This window comes from Perca fluviatilis, chromosome 5 (genome assembly GCF_010015445.1).
Source record: "Perca fluviatilis chromosome 5, GENO_Pfluv_1.0, whole genome shotgun sequence".
In the NCBI taxonomy this organism is placed as follows: domain Eukaryota; kingdom Metazoa; phylum Chordata; class Actinopteri; order Perciformes; family Percidae; genus Perca; species Perca fluviatilis.
In genome coordinates this window covers 18,255,338-18,272,917 of record NC_053116.1, presented here as the reverse complement: position 1 = coordinate 18,272,917, position 17,580 = coordinate 18,255,338, and the positions used below count along the sequence as shown (strand labels likewise).

Below are 17,580 nucleotides of genomic sequence, written 5' to 3'. Positions count from 1 at the left end.
TCTGTAACTCAACATTACAGTTAGTTACACTGGGATCTATGGCCTGAAGCGGCAGCATCTGATGTAATAAAGAGGGTATTTGTATATTCTTATGAAGTGTTTGTTTAAGCTATTGCACCTAAAGCAGCTGAATTTGATCCTGTTGCTTTCACTTATGAACTGCAAACAGACTGAAATGCTGGGATTTTTTCTATTGTTCTAAATCTATTCTAATTGTATATTTCCATTAATATACCTTATATTTATAAACTGTATATATAATGTATAATTAACCTTACCTAAAGGGGGTTTGGGCAGTTTGGACAGTCCACACCTGGCTGTCAGACTCATGCTCTTACAATACTTTTTTAGATCAATTTTAGATAATTTAGCTGAATGAAAAAGCTACATTGGGAGCTGATCTGACTTTAAATAAAATACAGATATGAAAAGGATGACACTTCAATTCCAGGTCAAATACAAAGCATCTATATTTTCTCCCATTTTAAGCTTGTATGTAAACTGCCAAAACTGAGACCATGCAGTTCTGGACATTGCAAGCAAGTAAAGTGGGTCGCTCAAATCTTGTGACCCAATCTCTCCTGCTGGCTCAAAGCATACAGTACTGTCATACTTCTGTCCTTGCTTTCTTCCTTTCTTAGTTGTTCTGCATTTAAAGCTGCTCTAAGCGCTGTCACGCATTTTTTAAGCTACAACATTTTTTGTCACATACAGCAAAAACCTTCTCACTGGCCGCGAGCTGCCTGGCCCCTGAACACACTGTAAAAAATAAACGCGGTCTCTGTAGACAGCCCAGGCTCCACAAACGGCAACAAAAACAAACTGTGCCAACCTGCACCATGAAACATAACAAAGAGTCTTCCAGCATTCCAGCCAATAACCGACAAGAAGGATTTGAGGGTGGGGGTTGGGGGGTTAGTGCGCGGAAGCACGGAAGGGAGGGAGAGGGAATGGGATGAGGAGGAGGGAGGGGCAAGCTAGCCTCGTTTTGTTTGAAAATACTTTGAACGTCAACAAGAAGTGCCGTCACCCAACATCGCTTAGAGCACCTTTCAGCATCTATCCCTGCACACTCTTTTCAGTGTATGGTGTTGTGGTTTTGTAATTTCCATGAGGACACAACACAGCGTTACTACTGTACCCGTGTCTTTATGTGTATATCCTTGTTTAATTTAGTCATACCACTACTATGTGTGCTACTCTTTTACTCCAAACAGCACAAAGAAAAGTCAAGTGAGAATTAGTGTGTGTTGGTAATGTGGGGCTCATGAAGATGGTCCAAGGTACACCAGGCAGCATTAACAAAAAGCTGTATTTAGCTCTTGCTGCACTTGAGTCCATTTGCATACTTACGAAGAAAGAACCTGTTGAGTGCAACCTCTTTACTTCAAAGTGCAGCGATGAATATCCACTGTTCATCCTGCTGAACAAATGCTTCTGTGCTTAACGCAACTTCGTTTTTTCCCTTGTCTAGTTTTCTTAGTTTTCTACACAGACTTGATAACGCCTGCAGTACATACCGTAATATCATGGTTTTGAGTAATTATTAAATAAACAGCCAATATAAATAATGTAAGAAATGGTAATTAAAGTCAATGCCAATGTAATCTCGCATTGCCAGACCTACCTTCACAGCGCTGTGGAGTAAGGTCTGGCTACACCACAGATACATTCTAGGATGGGAGGAAAAACGCTCTGGGTTGTTTGCATTTTGCAATCACAATAAGCCTTAGGTGCAGTGAAGGTGGCTCTGGAAAATAGTCTCGGGAAGGAACTTGTTTTGGTGGAACATATGCACCTCGCAAAAGAACACCACATAATATATAATAAATGAAGTTAACTGTTCACACAATTCCAGTAATGTGAGCTATTTAAATTAGCTGGATACGTGGTTGAACCCAATTTGCTCTTACCAGTGTATCAGCGCATGTACTTCGTTCATAGCAATCCCCACCAATCGTTCCCAAAACGTCCCAGTTAGATAGTAAGTGCCGTAAACATATTGTATGTAAATCTTTACAATTATTCACTGAAAGAACCATGCAGGCCTGCCGTAATGCGCAATCCGAATGTTCTTCAAAACTTGCAACAGTAGCTTGCTAGCTTGGAGGTTGTTCTTGTTGTTTCTTATGGCGAAGGGATTTTGATACATAGATAGCAGCTGGGAAGGCTTATCCTGGCAATGTACTTCTGTTGATTCAGACTTATGTCAATGTGAAATGGAATTTGTAGATCCTTGACTGTCTGCGGTCCCATTCTGTGCTCTGATGCCTTAACTTAAATATTTTTTTTTTTTAAAGAAATGTCATCATTATTATGATGATCATTCTCTGTTAGGTGTATTTAATGTTCAGTTTTATCTGGGTTTATTTGTGTATGCCTGCATGTTGCATGTGTCCGTGCTTCGGTGGTTGTTTTATGGTACGTGTTATGGGATTTAGGATTTCTGCCATGCAGCTATTGCATGATGGAAAGAAAACAAGCAGTGGCATTTGGAGCCGAGAGAAGAGCGAGTCTCAGGTGATGTTTTATTCGGAGCAATGGGCCAGAGTGCATAAAGGGGAGAATGGCAACACACACACAAAAAAAAAATGGGGATGACAGAGGAGCCCATGGTGTGATTCTAACCATGAGTGTTGGTCAGATTATCACTATCACTTCAAAGTTTCATGACACATTTACTGTTGAATGAATCAGAAGTGGATAATCCCTAGGGGTGGGTTTTGATAGCCTGTTCAATTTTAAATGCAAAACACCCAGATTCTTTAAACTCTGACATTAACACATTTGTCATTTATCAAACTATCATCTCTCCTCACTCACTTTTTTTATAAGCAAAAAGCAATGGAAAACAAGACGGCAAAAAAAAAACAACCAATTCACCCATTACGATTAGTATTACAAATTTTTCTAGTAATGTGATCATCTTCCTTTTCAGCTTCTCAACAAAATGTGATTACACTTTTTGTTTTACCTTTAAGTTATACAGCCTGGAGGTGTGTTTGGGGTCATTGTCCTGTGGAAAAATAAATGATGGTCGAACTAAATGCAAACCGGATGGGATGGCATGTCGCTGCAGGATGCTGTGGTAGCCATGCTGGTTCAGTATGCCTTCAATTTTGAATAAATCCCCAACAGTGTCACCAGCGAAGCACCCCCACACCATCACACCTCCTCCTTCATGCTTCACGGTGGGAACCAGGCATGTAGAATCCATCCGTTCACCTTTTCTGAGTCGCACAAAGACACGGTGGTTGGAACCAAAGCTCTCAAATTTGGACTCATCAGACCAAAGCCCTTTTGCGCTTGATGGTTTTTGCGACTGCACTTGGGGACACATTCAAAGTTTTCGCAATTTTCTGGACTGACTGACCTTCATTTGTTAAAGTAATGATGGCCACTCGTTTCTCTTTACTTAGCTGATTGGTTCTTGCCATAATATGAATTCTTACAGCTGTACAATAGGGCTGTCGGCTGTGTATCAACCTGACTTCTGCACAACACAACTGATGGTCCCAACCCCATTAATAAGGGAAACAATTCCACCAATTAACCCTGACAAGGCACACCTGTGAAGTGAAAAACATTTCAGGTGACTACCTCATGAAGCTCATTGAGAGAACACCAAGGGTTTGCAGCGCTATCAAAAAAGCAAAGGGTGGCTACTTTGAGGAATCTAAAATATAAGACATGTTTTCAGTTATTTCACACTTTTTTGTTAAGTACATAATTCCATATGTGTTCAGTCATAGTTTTGATGCCTTCAGTGAGAATCTACAATGTAAATAGTCATGAAGATAAAGAAAATGCATTGAATGAGAAGGTGTGTCCAAACATTTGGCCTGTACTGTAGATATTCAGACTCACCAAAAAAGAAGAAAGATACAGAGCATTTTCCAATACATGCAGGCTTTTACATGTCCAAAAATGTCCAAAAATGACAAAAAACCTTAACATTAGAACGAGCTGTCAGTCACTTAGTAACTGCAATTGGCCTTACAAAGGAAATAAGTCCCAGGAGGCACACTGCAAGGACTATTACACACTCTCTGCTGATGCCACTTTCACCCATTCAATCACACTTAAACAGCTCTCAAGGTTGTTGTCTCTGGAGATCCATATGTCACCATCGGTCAAGGTCACTTAATTCTTCCAGAGCTTTTGCTCCTTTTTATTATATTTTCTGTCTCCCTTTCTGCTTTCCAATGTTAAACTAAAAGATGAAAATACAGCAAGAGCAATGATGGGTTGAATACAGAGAAAATGGTAAAATAAAGACTTGAGGGTGAAATTATACCATTTCAGGAGGTTAAAAATGCCTGTATTTATTTCTTAAATTTATGAACAAAATTCACTCAACCTGTGTAACTCAGGGCAAAACTTTCCCATTCCCACCAACCATTCCCTTATCACTCTCTCGTATTTATATGCTTTGTGATATACTATTACATTGAATAATGTCCTAATGGGCTTCATTCTTCAATGTGGCAGTGTGACTGAGTTTACATCCTCAGGTGGGACCAGGGGCCTTCTTGTCATCTGGTTGGTCATTTGGTTTGTCATCAGGCAGATGATGCACTGAGGAGGTGATCGAGAAAGAATAAAAACAATACATACAGTGGAGCTTTTGTTCCTCTTTTAACTGTGAACTGCTGAGCTGACCAACACTAAGGGAAAAACAAACTGATCACATTCTGTAAATGCCATATAAGACACAGAGCCTTGTGTAAGACTTTTGTCTGACAGTAATGAAAAAACGGTTACACTGACACCATTAATAAAGCTATAACATTTCAGAAATACTATAAACCGTTGACACTAAGGCTGAATCTCATTTCTCTTCTTATCCCTTCCCCTTACCCCTACCCATTCATCGCCTAGTCCTTGTCCCTCGAAGTGGTAAGGGGTAGGGGGGAAACCATACCCCTATGAAATGGTTATTGCAAACAGAAAGTATGTATGATGTCGTAACACTGTCATTCATTAAAAAAAGTTTATAATTTACACATTAAATCATTATTACTGCAATGGTCATTTTATTGTTAATACAATACCATTGTTACAGATCATATTTGAGTTGTCTCTGCATGCTCCTCTGCATCTGGTTGGTTTTAGGTTAGCTAGCTAGCATCGGGCAACACCGCAGGCTGAGGTGCTGGTCTCCGTAGCAGGCGAAGCTCACGTAGTGTTTCGAGTATTCCGTCTTTAATAAAGTGTCCTGCATATTCTCCGATCTGTACCAATGTATCCCGGTGGTACACATGTGCAGTAGTTTGAATGCACATAATTGTTGTAAAAGTTTTCTGCTGAAAAGACGAAAGCCACTTTAGCAAAGCTTCAAGATGGCTGACGCTTGTTTTGCTTTCGGCAAGCTTCGGGTAAAGACGACAGTCCAACCCCCCATGGGCGGGTTGAAAACATGCGGAAGTAGCTCTTACTACTGGCTGTAGTCCATTGGCTCTGGGCAAAAAATCTTCCGATGACGCAAAAATCGTCGTTTTACGTCATCGGAAGATTTTTTTCCAGACCCACAATACAGAGATCTCTTGTCTTAGGGGGACATGAGGGAGGGAAGCACGGTCATTTGAAAATACTACCGTGTTTCTACTGATACAAAGCTTAATGCTAAATCAGTGAAGTATCCCTTTAAGTGTGTTTTACTGCTTTGTTATTAAAGATGACTTCTCAAACTCAAGATTTTGAGAATTACTGAGTGGCTGGGTAAAACAGAGAAAAAACACTAAAAGGAGAGCATGGAGTACAGAAATTTCAACTAGGAATTAAAACAAGCCTTAAAACACCACGCTTAGAAAGTTGCACATGAAGCATGCATGTTGCTGGACTATTAATTGACTACTATGTTAAACTCCCACATACTCCATAATTTAATGTATTGCAATCCGATTTCAGTTTAACGATGCACATCTGTTAAACAGTATTGTGTCACAAGGTGTGAAAGGGTGAACTTAGAACTTCCAACAAAAAGCCTCAATTATCTGATTCAACATTATTTCTCTATAAGAAAATTATATTGCAAGAGTACTGAATTGTGCAGCATTATAGGATGTAATGTTTCTACTTGTCTCCAACTGAATGTTTGGTGGAAGAATGCTAAAGTCCATCATTTTGAAAAAATAATTAGCTGATAAAATGATAATTTAACAAGACTAAAAGTCTACAGTCACACTGTGTAAGGCTGAAATACAGCATTACACAGTTGTGTTCATATTAGCATGCTAACATGCTGACAATGATAATGGTAGCATGTTGATGTTTTACTGGTATATTGTTTACCCTGTCAGTCTAGCATGTTAGCATGCTAAGGCAAAGGCAGCTGAAGCTGATGGGAATGCCAGTTTTGCAGATATTTGGTCATAAACAAACACTTCAGTCTGGATCAAAGTTGTGGACCGACCAACGGACAGACCAACATTGCAGTCCCTAAATCCATTTATTTAGTGTTTTAGGTCTGTCTAGACAAGGAGAAAAGGGTCTTTCTCAACAATTTAATTCAATTTTATTTATAGTATCAAATCATAACAAGAGTTATCTCAAGACACTTTACAGACACTAGGTCTAGACCATGCTCTATAATATACAAGGACCCAACAATTCCAGTAATTCCCCCAAGAGCAAGCAACAAAGTGTCAATTACTCTACAAGTCAGGATACATTCACGATATCAGCTTGAGTGTTCCACATCAAAGGCTTTTCTGTGGTTGTATTGACTGAGAATGTGACTGATAGACCGATGAAACCTGGATCAATTCTTGTTAGAAAATAAATTGAAGCAATCATTTAAGGTTGAAGGAAAAGATTAGAAGCCAGAGTAAAACGCAATTAAGTGTTGGATGGATTTAGACAAACAGGTGTAGCATACAGAAAGTAATACCCAATGACACTGCAGCAAAAAAAACATTCACTTCAATGACACCACTGAGCAGGTTACTTGTATTATGACCTACTATGAAGTATCCACGCAAATAGAAAAAAATATTGCCAGTTTGATACTAGTCTGGTTTACCGATGTAGAGTGTGGGTATAAACCCTGACATTGCGCCGGATGTCAGGCATTCTCCTCCACTTCTGCTATCTCCGCTATCTATTTTGTCGCTGCATCTGAGGCTTAGCACCACTAAAGACAATTGTGATTATGAAGAAATACAAAGCAACCAGTGCTTTTTCCCCCCGATACCAGAATATTAACTCATGCAGCCAGAAAATACTCCAGAGCTGACACCGCACACTCACACTGGTCTGGCAATGCAAGACCAATACAATTACAACCCTACTGTACGTGAAAAGAGTTTAAACTGTCATACAGTTCTGCTGCCTGACCACAGCCCAAAGGCTTGATCAATCAAGCCAATCAAGTCAATGAAGCCCCATCTTGCATACATGCACCTATAGAACTAAATTTGTCTTTCACACTCTATGGTAAATCCTCATATTAGGACACAATCTTTCCATTCAGCCTACAATTGTCATACAGCCCGCACACCAATCTGCAGTCACTGGATTAGAACAAACAGATAACTCCTGTGTTGGAGAAAAACAGCCCTCAGCAGATTTCATGTAGGGATGTTAAAATAAGTTGTTTTTTCCTACTGAGGGAGAATTTCAAAGCATTTCCACTTCAGAGGACTGTGGGAAGAGATTTTTCTTTCTACCATCATGAAAGCAACCCCTCCAACCAAACCAACGCTTCCCTCACAATTCAGTAGATTATCAGTAGATAATAACAGAAAGTTCAATAACATATACCAATTAGCCTCACAGGTAATTTAACAAGACCAATAGTCTATGTGAGGCTGTACTGAGGCACAGTGGTGCTTTGAGCTAAATGCCAGTAGTCAAACCATCCTGTAGTTTTTGAGATATTTTCAATTTAGACCAAAGTGGTGGATCAACCGACCGACTGATAGAAGAACACTATCATCTCTAGAGCAATGCCGCTAGATGAAAATGAACTTAAAATGAAGTGTAAGAGCCTCTGTAATAACTTGAATTTGTGTGTGGATTTGAACATATTCAGTCTGTTGTATTGTAAGAGGGAAAGACAACAGATAATTCCTAAAGTCTTTTATCATTATGTAGAGATAGATAATTTTTTACACATCATTGTTGGCTTGGCCATCAATTTATTTTTATTTCTGTGGTATATCCTGCAGGTCTTTGAGAGAATTTCAGAAACCAAATGCTTGGATGGATAACCAAACAGGCCAACCAGGCATAGAGGTCAGTAAGCTGTCTGATATCTCTGCAGTATCACATATAAGTATAAGTATAAGACTTTACACTACGCAATTTATAGGGAGTTTATAAGGTGATATTTATTACATTTTCCAAAGCATTATAATTCAATTTTGTTGCATTCAGCACCACCCTGTCAAGAATTCACCATACAATATGGTTGATGATAGATGACTTTACCTTACTCCAGGCACCAGTAGGACTCTCGTGTCTTAATGGTATGCCATTCAGGCTTTTAACTACTATTTCCTAATTAGGATCAGCCTTAGTCCTTTGTTAAACTGCAACACCTCTTCCTTGCATTTCTCCCTCTACCTTTGTTTTCCTTAACAGGCTCGCTATTTTTACCCTCCATCTTTCATAATTATCTTCTCATCCTTTTACCCTTACATTTTGCTTTACCTACTTAAAATTCATTTGATGAGCTGGAACTGTTAAACACCTTTTTCTACTCCACCTCCTAAATGACTTGTCCTCTCATTAGATCATGTCACCCTAAGACCTGACACAGTGGCATAATTGTATGTGTTGAGAATACTGTATCTTAGGATCTGTGTCAGACAGACATGAGAGGCAGAGGACCAGAGGGAGAGTAACAGTGAGAGGGAGACTGTGATATAATCTTTTCAACATAGAAAGAAAGTCATGAGATGAGAAGAGACAGCAAGACATGTGGCTTTTTCCACTAACTTCAAACCAAAATCCACAGAAATTAGTCATTTCGAAGTTAATGGGATTGGAGTGCTTGTGTGCATAATACATGAGAGTTTGCAGTATGCACTGAAGGTATCTTCATTGTGTATGTTTAATCTAGCAAATGTGTTTGCATGAAAGTCTTTTGTAATGTTTGAATAAATTGGGGGAGGTTTATAAAGGAGAATACATGGTGACTATACGACTGTTACCATGGATTCAACTTGGGAGCAACTTTCATGATTGCAAATTGTTTGCATTAGAACAACTGCTTTGATGATGGCAAAGCATCTGGTGTAATGCTGATGGGAAAGCATTTACACAACTATTACAGTGGATTGCAGCAATCACACAGAACAAATGAGAAAAAACCAGGAATAACTGAAAAAAGTACACCAAATGCATAACTTTACTGTGAAAAACTCATAAAAATTCACTTAAGATCATATTAATTCATGTATTTGGCCAATTGTGAGCAGCAGAACAAGGTGTAAGCACTTTTGCTTTAGCTATGACCTACTGGAGGTTAACTTTGACTGTTGTTCGCTAGATATTATAAAAAGATGAATGAGCGTTTGTTTGCCAAACTTGTAGTGGTCTATTTATGTCCTGTTTGCTGCCAACACGTTAATTATTAATGTTGCAAAAAATACTACACTCATAACCATGAGAGACTTAAGACATGACTTGGACTCTAGCTCAGAGATTTGTGAGCATCTCTGTGACAGCCTAATACATAATACACACAGTACATGGGGATAAGGATAGCTGACATTTGGTTGCTTGTCATTCAGGATATACTGTATCTACCCTGGGGAAATGTCCATGCTTGCAGATAGTCACACGCGGGTATTTATGCACAAACACATACTGTACAAAAGCCAAATCGATTTGTCTTCAGTGTACTGTAAAGAGTCAAAGGCTTGATTACAGTTTTTTCCAACTGCTGACAAACAAAATCTTTTCATGTCACAAGATTTTTGAAACCTCTCACTCAAAGTGCAAAACTACACACCAAAGCTCCAAAACCATAAGCTATTTCTCAGTCTTTCACTCAGTTTTCAATTGCATAAAACACTTTTTTCAAAACACTACACACAATTATCTACCTAAGTCACAAAAATCTAACAGGGAGTGACTTGCTTTCCTTTTCCAAACACAACCAATCAAAATGGTACACTTATTTACTAGGGCACACACACACACACACACACACACACACACACACACACACACACACACACACACACACACACACACACACACACACACACACACACACACACACACACACACACACACTCCTCACATGTGCAGACACATGCTTACAGTAACTGAACACTAACCAATCACTGCTTTAGTATAGGCCTATACATAGGTCAAAGATCAGATTACCTGTTTTGAACAATGGATGCCAACAATAGACAGAGAGAGCAAGGGGAGAAGGAGGGAGAGACAGGGGACGACAATGAGGAGGAGGAGGAGGAGAGAAAGAAGGAGAGCCATCTCTGATGAGCTCAGGGCCACACTTATTCATCATGTGATTAACCACAGATTTACCATGAGAGAGTGGCGTCCATACTTCAAACCTTCAGAAATGAGAACAGGCATGCATCTAATGACTATTTCAGCATTATAAATCAATCAGACTTTGTTTTGCATACAATGCAATTGCCCAATAAATATGTTCTGTGTTATTGTAACATTACATTGTTTTTTACAGTTCACTTTTCAACCACTTTCAGCAGATTACTTTCTCTCTAGAACATTGTAAATGTAGATATAAGCCTATGAAAGACAAAAGAGCTTTAGATTTAGAACAACACTGTGTACAAAAATTTACTATTATGAAAAAAGTGTTTGCCATTTGATGTAAATGCTTCATTTTGAGATGTGTTTATGGTATTTTGAATGCAGTGTTTAATTTTGAAGGAGATGTGAGGCATTTTGGATTTTGTGTGCAGTTTGGGGAATTGTGTGTAGAGTTTTGAAAAAAGGAGACATAGTTAGAAAACGTGTGTAAGGTGTTGGAAAAAACTGTAAGCTTTGAGGCAAATCCCCCAATCTCTGTATAACATACAAACAATTGTTAAGCTTTCCATGCTCTAACATATTACACACTATACAATATGGGTTCAGAGAAGTTTCACAGTTTTATTACATGCTGTTACAATGGTAATTTCAGAGTCAAATATCTTACATTTAATCTGAGAATTTGTGTGACGTTGTTTAACTGGAGGCAGGCATGGATCGACTAAAATTAGCCAGACAATTTGGTAGTATGACAACACTACATTTCTCACCTTATTCAGCACACAACCAGCCTATTTTACAAATCCATGTAGTCTACTGAAACACACACAGCATAGTATAGACACACACTTAACGCTCCCACAGAGTCATGGATAAGCAGTTGCTCAGCTGTTGGAAACACACTTTTATTTTTAAACTGGCTGTTCAGTGAGGAGACACAAGTGAGGGGAATGATGGGAATTTGTCACAACAAAGCATTTGGAGGGCTGCCCAATCATCGTCCGGTTACATTTTTCAATCTCTTGTTGATTCTTTTGGAATGAGCAAGGATTTAATGAACCTGAGATTAATTACCCCCGCCAAAGAAATTATGTTTTCGGCTGGGTTTGTCTGTTTTTTTTGTTTGTTGGTTTGGTTGTCTCTCAGCAGGATTACGGGAAAAAAACTACTGGCCCAATTTTTATTAAACTTGGTGTAACGGTGTAGCATGGGACAGTCAAAAATTCTAATTTAAGTACAAGAGGCAATGGGTAATTATGGTAATATATAACTGCTATAATCAGAGTTCATTAGTAGTTTATTCCACAAAGTTGCAGTTGAGAAACAATCACACTGTACATAGTTTCACTTGCTTTTGTGTAATCATTTAGTGTTGGCATCAGTTGTGGTCACAGCTTTTGAAAATGTAAAGTCAGCTCTCTGTCAGCTGGCTAAAGATTTACCCCACACCAGCCACAACACAGTGGGAATGAGTGTGAGCAACATCACTGCAGTTGTACCTGCAAACATTTAGACAAGCAGTAGAAGATTATTTCATAATTCAGCAAATAATGTTGTTCTGACATTGTGTGACTTGTAAAATGTTAATTGGATTATTACAGTTGTGTTTGGACAGTCTCTTTAAAGTGATGGTTCGGAGTAATTCACCCTAGGGTCCTTTGCACCATGACCTCGAGCCAAACACCCCCCCAGAAGCTTTTTTCACCTGGGTCTAACATTGGGAGAGTTAGTGTAGAGTAGCGTTATCAGCTGAATAGCTTACCGCAGGGGCTAATGGACCCACGTTTGTATCTTGTAAGTTACCCCACTAATAATGCCCGAAATGATACCAAACGTCTACAAGTAGTACAAATAGGTTATGCTCTCATAAAACGATGGATTGTAAAGTTTGTAATAAGATAATTCATCATCAATTCATGGCATTGCATTACATGGTCAAAAGGTCTAGGACTACAACGAGGTACAGTAGAGTATGAATGGAAGTACATGCAAGACATACCTGAGGACTGAGAATGACGAGGACTGTAAATGGTATGTTTTTCACCTCCACTTGGAGGACAAATTGGTTTTCAAACGTAATGACTCCTTTTTGTCAAACAGATTATGTGCTTTCTGCCAAGGATGCTCAAAGGCTCTTTGTTGTAGGTTTTTTTATGTATACAACAATTGACTAGCGTAGCTTTATATGTTCAAAGAAGCAACCAAGTGTACACAATATTCTTCAGCTGTGCAGAACTGTGCTCTTCAAGTTCACTGTCGCATCATCCCTGAGGCGTGTCTTGTGACTCCAGTTGATTCATAACAGTAAGAACATTGTTGGTGCCAACTTACCATGGAACCATATCTCTCAAAGATGAAGGTTTTCTGATAAAAAGTCAATGACTGCTCTGTTTAAATGTGAGAGCACTTATTGTCTCCTTTATTGGCAAAGTTCTTGAGCTCGATACAAGATACTAAATCAAAATATCAAAATTTTAGGAAAGTATTTGGTCTACACTGGCTCTGACCCTCATAACACTAAAAGCTGTATTTGATTCTAAATATGCATCCCCTTACAGACCGGCTTCATCAATCCTAACTTATGAAGTCACAAATCAGAGAAAACAATCTCATGATTAGTATGAAGTGAGCCACCAATACCAGATCTTTAGAGGACCAAACCAGCGGTTCACATCACAGTCTATACCCTCAGATCCCAGACCTCTCATGTTGATATTCGTCGCACCAAATGCTTACTTTTGGGAGGGGGGGCTCTTGGGTCTTTGTTTAGTGTGGTTAGTGTGGATAGTGTGGTTTAGACCAGTGGTTCCCAACCTTTTTTCCTTGGCGCCCCCCCTACTTATGTCTAAGAAAAGCTGAGCCCCCCCATGGCCTCCGCCATGTTTTATTCATAAAATAGTGATGCCGTTGCGGCAGGAAAGAGGAGGATGATAGCAGCTAGCAGATGACCTGATGACAGCAAGGGCCACAGGTTAAGAGGTCCCGGAGGTTTGGCCTACTAAGTAGCCTGCCTCCAATTTTAAGCGAGAACAAAAATATATAGTTTTTATACCGACTTTTGTATACCTTATATATTCTGTGTATTATCATAATTCCTGTTGTGATTTGACACTATAAATCAAATTGAATTAAAATTGAATGTTGGATATTGGATGTAGGTTGCTTGATTATTTTTGCGGCTAGCAGGGCAAGTGTAGAATATCAGCAGCATAGGATGTTTGGATGTCTAGTCCTCAACCTAATATGGGGACATAAATCCTCTGCAACTGTAACACGGATGACAGGCAACTCTAGTCCTGTCATTCATCCTCTGACTATTAAAATTCCAGTCACACAAGTGGATTGATTTTGTAGTCTTAATTCTTTTTAATAAAACCTTGAACCCTAAATATCTTGTATCAATATTTATTTCTGCCCTGATTCAATCAGAACAAAAATCCTTAAAAAAATCAAATTTGAATCAGTTATGTGCACACAGAACCATGCTTTTGTGTTATACAACAGTTTAACTGTGCAACATTGAACTAAGCAGAACCAACTAGATAAATCAAGTTAACATCTATTGATTCCAGGCAGCAATTCAGTTAGCTAATCAGTTAGTATATTTTCCAAAATAAAATAATTATCCTTAGAATGACCAAAAAATCTAGCCTGGATGCCAGCCGAACTTAGCCCCGCCCCACAACATTCGAGGTCGGGATGTTCTGACTAGAGTATGACCATGTCAGGCTACAAAAAATCCCTAAAATGCTCAGAAAAGCTGCTAAACTTTTTAGCTTAATGAAAATGATACCATTTGTAATGGCATGTTAATGCATATTAAGTAGTGGCCATGGTTATGTTTTTTAACCTTTTTTCCCGCGGCACACCACCAACCAAAAATGTTACAAAATGACACATTGTAGCCTAATAAGATCAGAATTTTCATTTTTCCTTTTTAAAAATGTATCCATCGCTGTTGCAGGCTTACATCGATGATCTCGGCCCTACTGCTTACATCCTGTCACTGCCATTGACATATATATAATGGACCAACAGATCCCGTTGCTCTGGACGGAGACCAGTGAAGGCTATTAGAAGCACTTTTCTTGTGATCGCTAGCTTTACTGCGCAGCCTCCAACTGAGAGATACAACGTAAATGTGACGTGAGCAACGTGTCTGAAAGTTGTAAGTCTTCTGGTAGCTGTGCCAAGAGAAATCTCAATCATTCCCAATCTTACAGAGACAGCGAGCGTAGGTATATGTAAGGAGATAACATGGGCACAGGCTAATTATTGCTAACTAAAATGCTAGTTAACATCAGTAATTAAACCTAAACAGCTCATCTAAGTCCAAACTGCGTGCAAGCTTCTCCTGTACTATACGGTAATTCCTCTACTCTGCGACAGTAAGTCGCTTGGTTATGACACAATCGTTAGCCTATTTTTACAAAAACGTCTGCTAAGGAGCCATAACGTGAGGTACAAGGTAATGGAGCCTTTTATACATTGTCGTGTTTCTTTAGAAATAAACAATGGACAAATAGAGTCTTTAAACGCTTCAGATGTAAAGTTATTCGCTGTCAAAGTGACGTCAAAATGAATGGCAGTTAATGGAATGCTAATGGCGGGTGATCACTTGTTAGCATCAAAATGGCACCATTGGAGCTACGCATTCCAGACGCTCGCTTACCCCCTTGGTCACTGCCACCTTTTGCGTGCATCCCGCTGTAATTCTATTGTCTTAAATCAACAAGGTCATTATTACGCTATACTGCCACCTACTGACACAAAATAGTATTTCATTTCTCTGCCAGTAATCGCATTGCAGGCACAGATGCGCAACAATGGCAAATTATTTGCAGCAACTCAATAAAAAAAATTTGTTGGACCAATTAAGTAAAATCGGATAATTTCCCACGGCACACAAGACGATCTCTCACGGCACACTAGTGGCACAGTGGTTGAAAATCACTGATGTATGCAATGTTCATAATAACTAACATCTAAAAGCAGATCCATTCAGAAGACACACGTATGTGTCACGGTTGAGGTAGACTGCAGAAAACAGACCACTCTTTATTACAGGGTTAGTGCAGGTAAGGCAAAACTGGCCTCAAGATAACAAAACCAATGATCCAACAGACTGAACTGAAAACCATGACTTATATACAAACTAGTCTGACAAGGGAAGAGAAACTCAGGTGAGGGGAATGAGGTGATAATGCATGAACACAGGTGTGGTAGTAAACAGCCGTGAAAATCACAGGAAGTAAAACGTTGCAAAATAAAACAGACTAAAACAAAACCCCAAGAGCATGATACAAAGAGACGCAACGCAGAGCTTCAGAAAGTTAAGGTTCACATTTCAAAAGGAAACATGTATATGTAAAACAAGCTGCTGAGAGACTTTTGATTAACACTATTTGTTTTTCATGAAAGTCTTCATTACAAGCACTTTCAATGCAACTTCCCCCATCCACTTAGAAAAGGAGCGACAGGAAAGTGGGACAGGGAACCACTTTGTTGCCTGTTAATTAAGATTTTAAACAGTTTATATAGTTAAAAAAACACTTCCTATGCTAACTCACACTTGACACTTACTACTGCATCTATATGATATATTAAACATACACTTTCTGTAAAATGTATGCCAGACTCAAATTTAGTTTGTTTAGTCGTGATAGGACTGCTAATGGCTAACGCAATCCACATGGCAAATTCCAAGTAAATTTCACTCAATAAACTGTACTGTACGTCTTTGATTAACCTTCAGCACGTGTGATTAAAAGAGGTTGAATTCTACAGACTAATAAAAGCACATCGCCACAATCTGCTTAAGCCACATGAAAACAATCAGCCAACTGCCTTTTGGCAAATATAGTTTAGTAATAAAGTAACATATATTTATCACATGGACAAAAGAGCCGGGAAGAAATAGCATAGCGTTCACCACTTTATAGAGGCAAGTCCATTTGGACGTTTGTACACATAAATCAGGTCAAATTAGACACAATAAACAGTGAAACTTGAGCCTAGAACAAGCGCAACGTGATATACTGTGCTGTTGGGTTCCAAGCTTGTTTTTTTCAAAATCAACAGCATGCTTACATAACAAAACATGTCACTGGGGTTTGCAGTTAATTATCTTTAGAGAACAAAAGTATCCAGCGCAAGTCCCACACAGCATGCAGTAAATAAAACACTTTTTTTTCTGCTTACCTTAATGAGAGGGTATGCCAGAGATGGCTGGGGATCATTGGTGTTGAGTCAAGTCCAGAGAAAAACTGGTCAGACCTTCACCAATGTGTGGCAACACCATAACCAGAACAGTTCAAAACAGACTTGTACGTAGTCGCTGGGACACTCTAGTGTGGGCTACGCACTCAGGCACTCCCTCAAAATCACTGAGCGAGAGGATCCACTCGCAGGCAGCAGCACTCAGACAGCTGTGCTGAGGAAGATCCAATAGACGACAGATAGAGACAGACGTGATGCTGCCTAGTGCTGCTGGTCTCTCCTTCTCGCTCTGTTTCTAACAGCCTGCAGCTCCCACTCTCTCCCCCAGTCTCTGTTGCTCCGCTCTCCCTCTCTTTCTTGAACACACATGCATTCTCCACACTGCATTTCTCCCTTACCCCCCTTTTCCCCCCCCCCCCTCTCTTTTTTTTTTTTTTTTTTTTTTTCACACTCACACACATTCTTCCCTCTCTCTCTCTTTTTTTTTTTTTTTTTTCCTCACACACAAACAAAAAAAAAAAACAAAAAAAAAACACACACACACACACACATATTTTTTTTTTTTTTTTTTTTTTTTTTTTTTTTTTTTTTTTTTTTTTCTCAGAATTACTTTCAAAGGGTTTATATATTTTATAGTACACTTATTTTTCAAACTGCCTGTTTTATTCATTTTATTCACAAATTCTAACTCAACCCCTGAACATAAAGAAATGCACTCTCTTGACAGTATTTCTCCTTGCTGCACAAAACCTGAGTGAACCCCTCATTTTAATTTGAAATGTACACTGTACAGTATACAGGAGGAAGATATAGAGACACTGAAGAGGAAAAGACCAAGACAGAAAGATAACAGTGACAACAAGAGGCAATGGGAAAATGACA

At 39.1% G+C, this 17,580-nt stretch overlaps 1 protein-coding gene across 2 annotated transcripts in view; it reads right to left on the bottom strand.

Annotated features, from left to right (window-relative positions):
* Window positions 1-17,026, bottom strand: part of opn7b (opsin 7, group member b) — a 44,442-nt gene extending 27,416 nt beyond the window's left edge. For both annotated transcript variants that reach the window (XM_039799290.1, XM_039799291.1), the window contains exon 1: window positions 16,681-17,026. The gene's annotated coding sequence lies outside the window, so the exon portion shown is untranslated. The remainder of the gene's footprint in view (window positions 1-16,680) is intronic.
* Window positions 17,027-17,580: the final 554 nt, after the last annotated feature.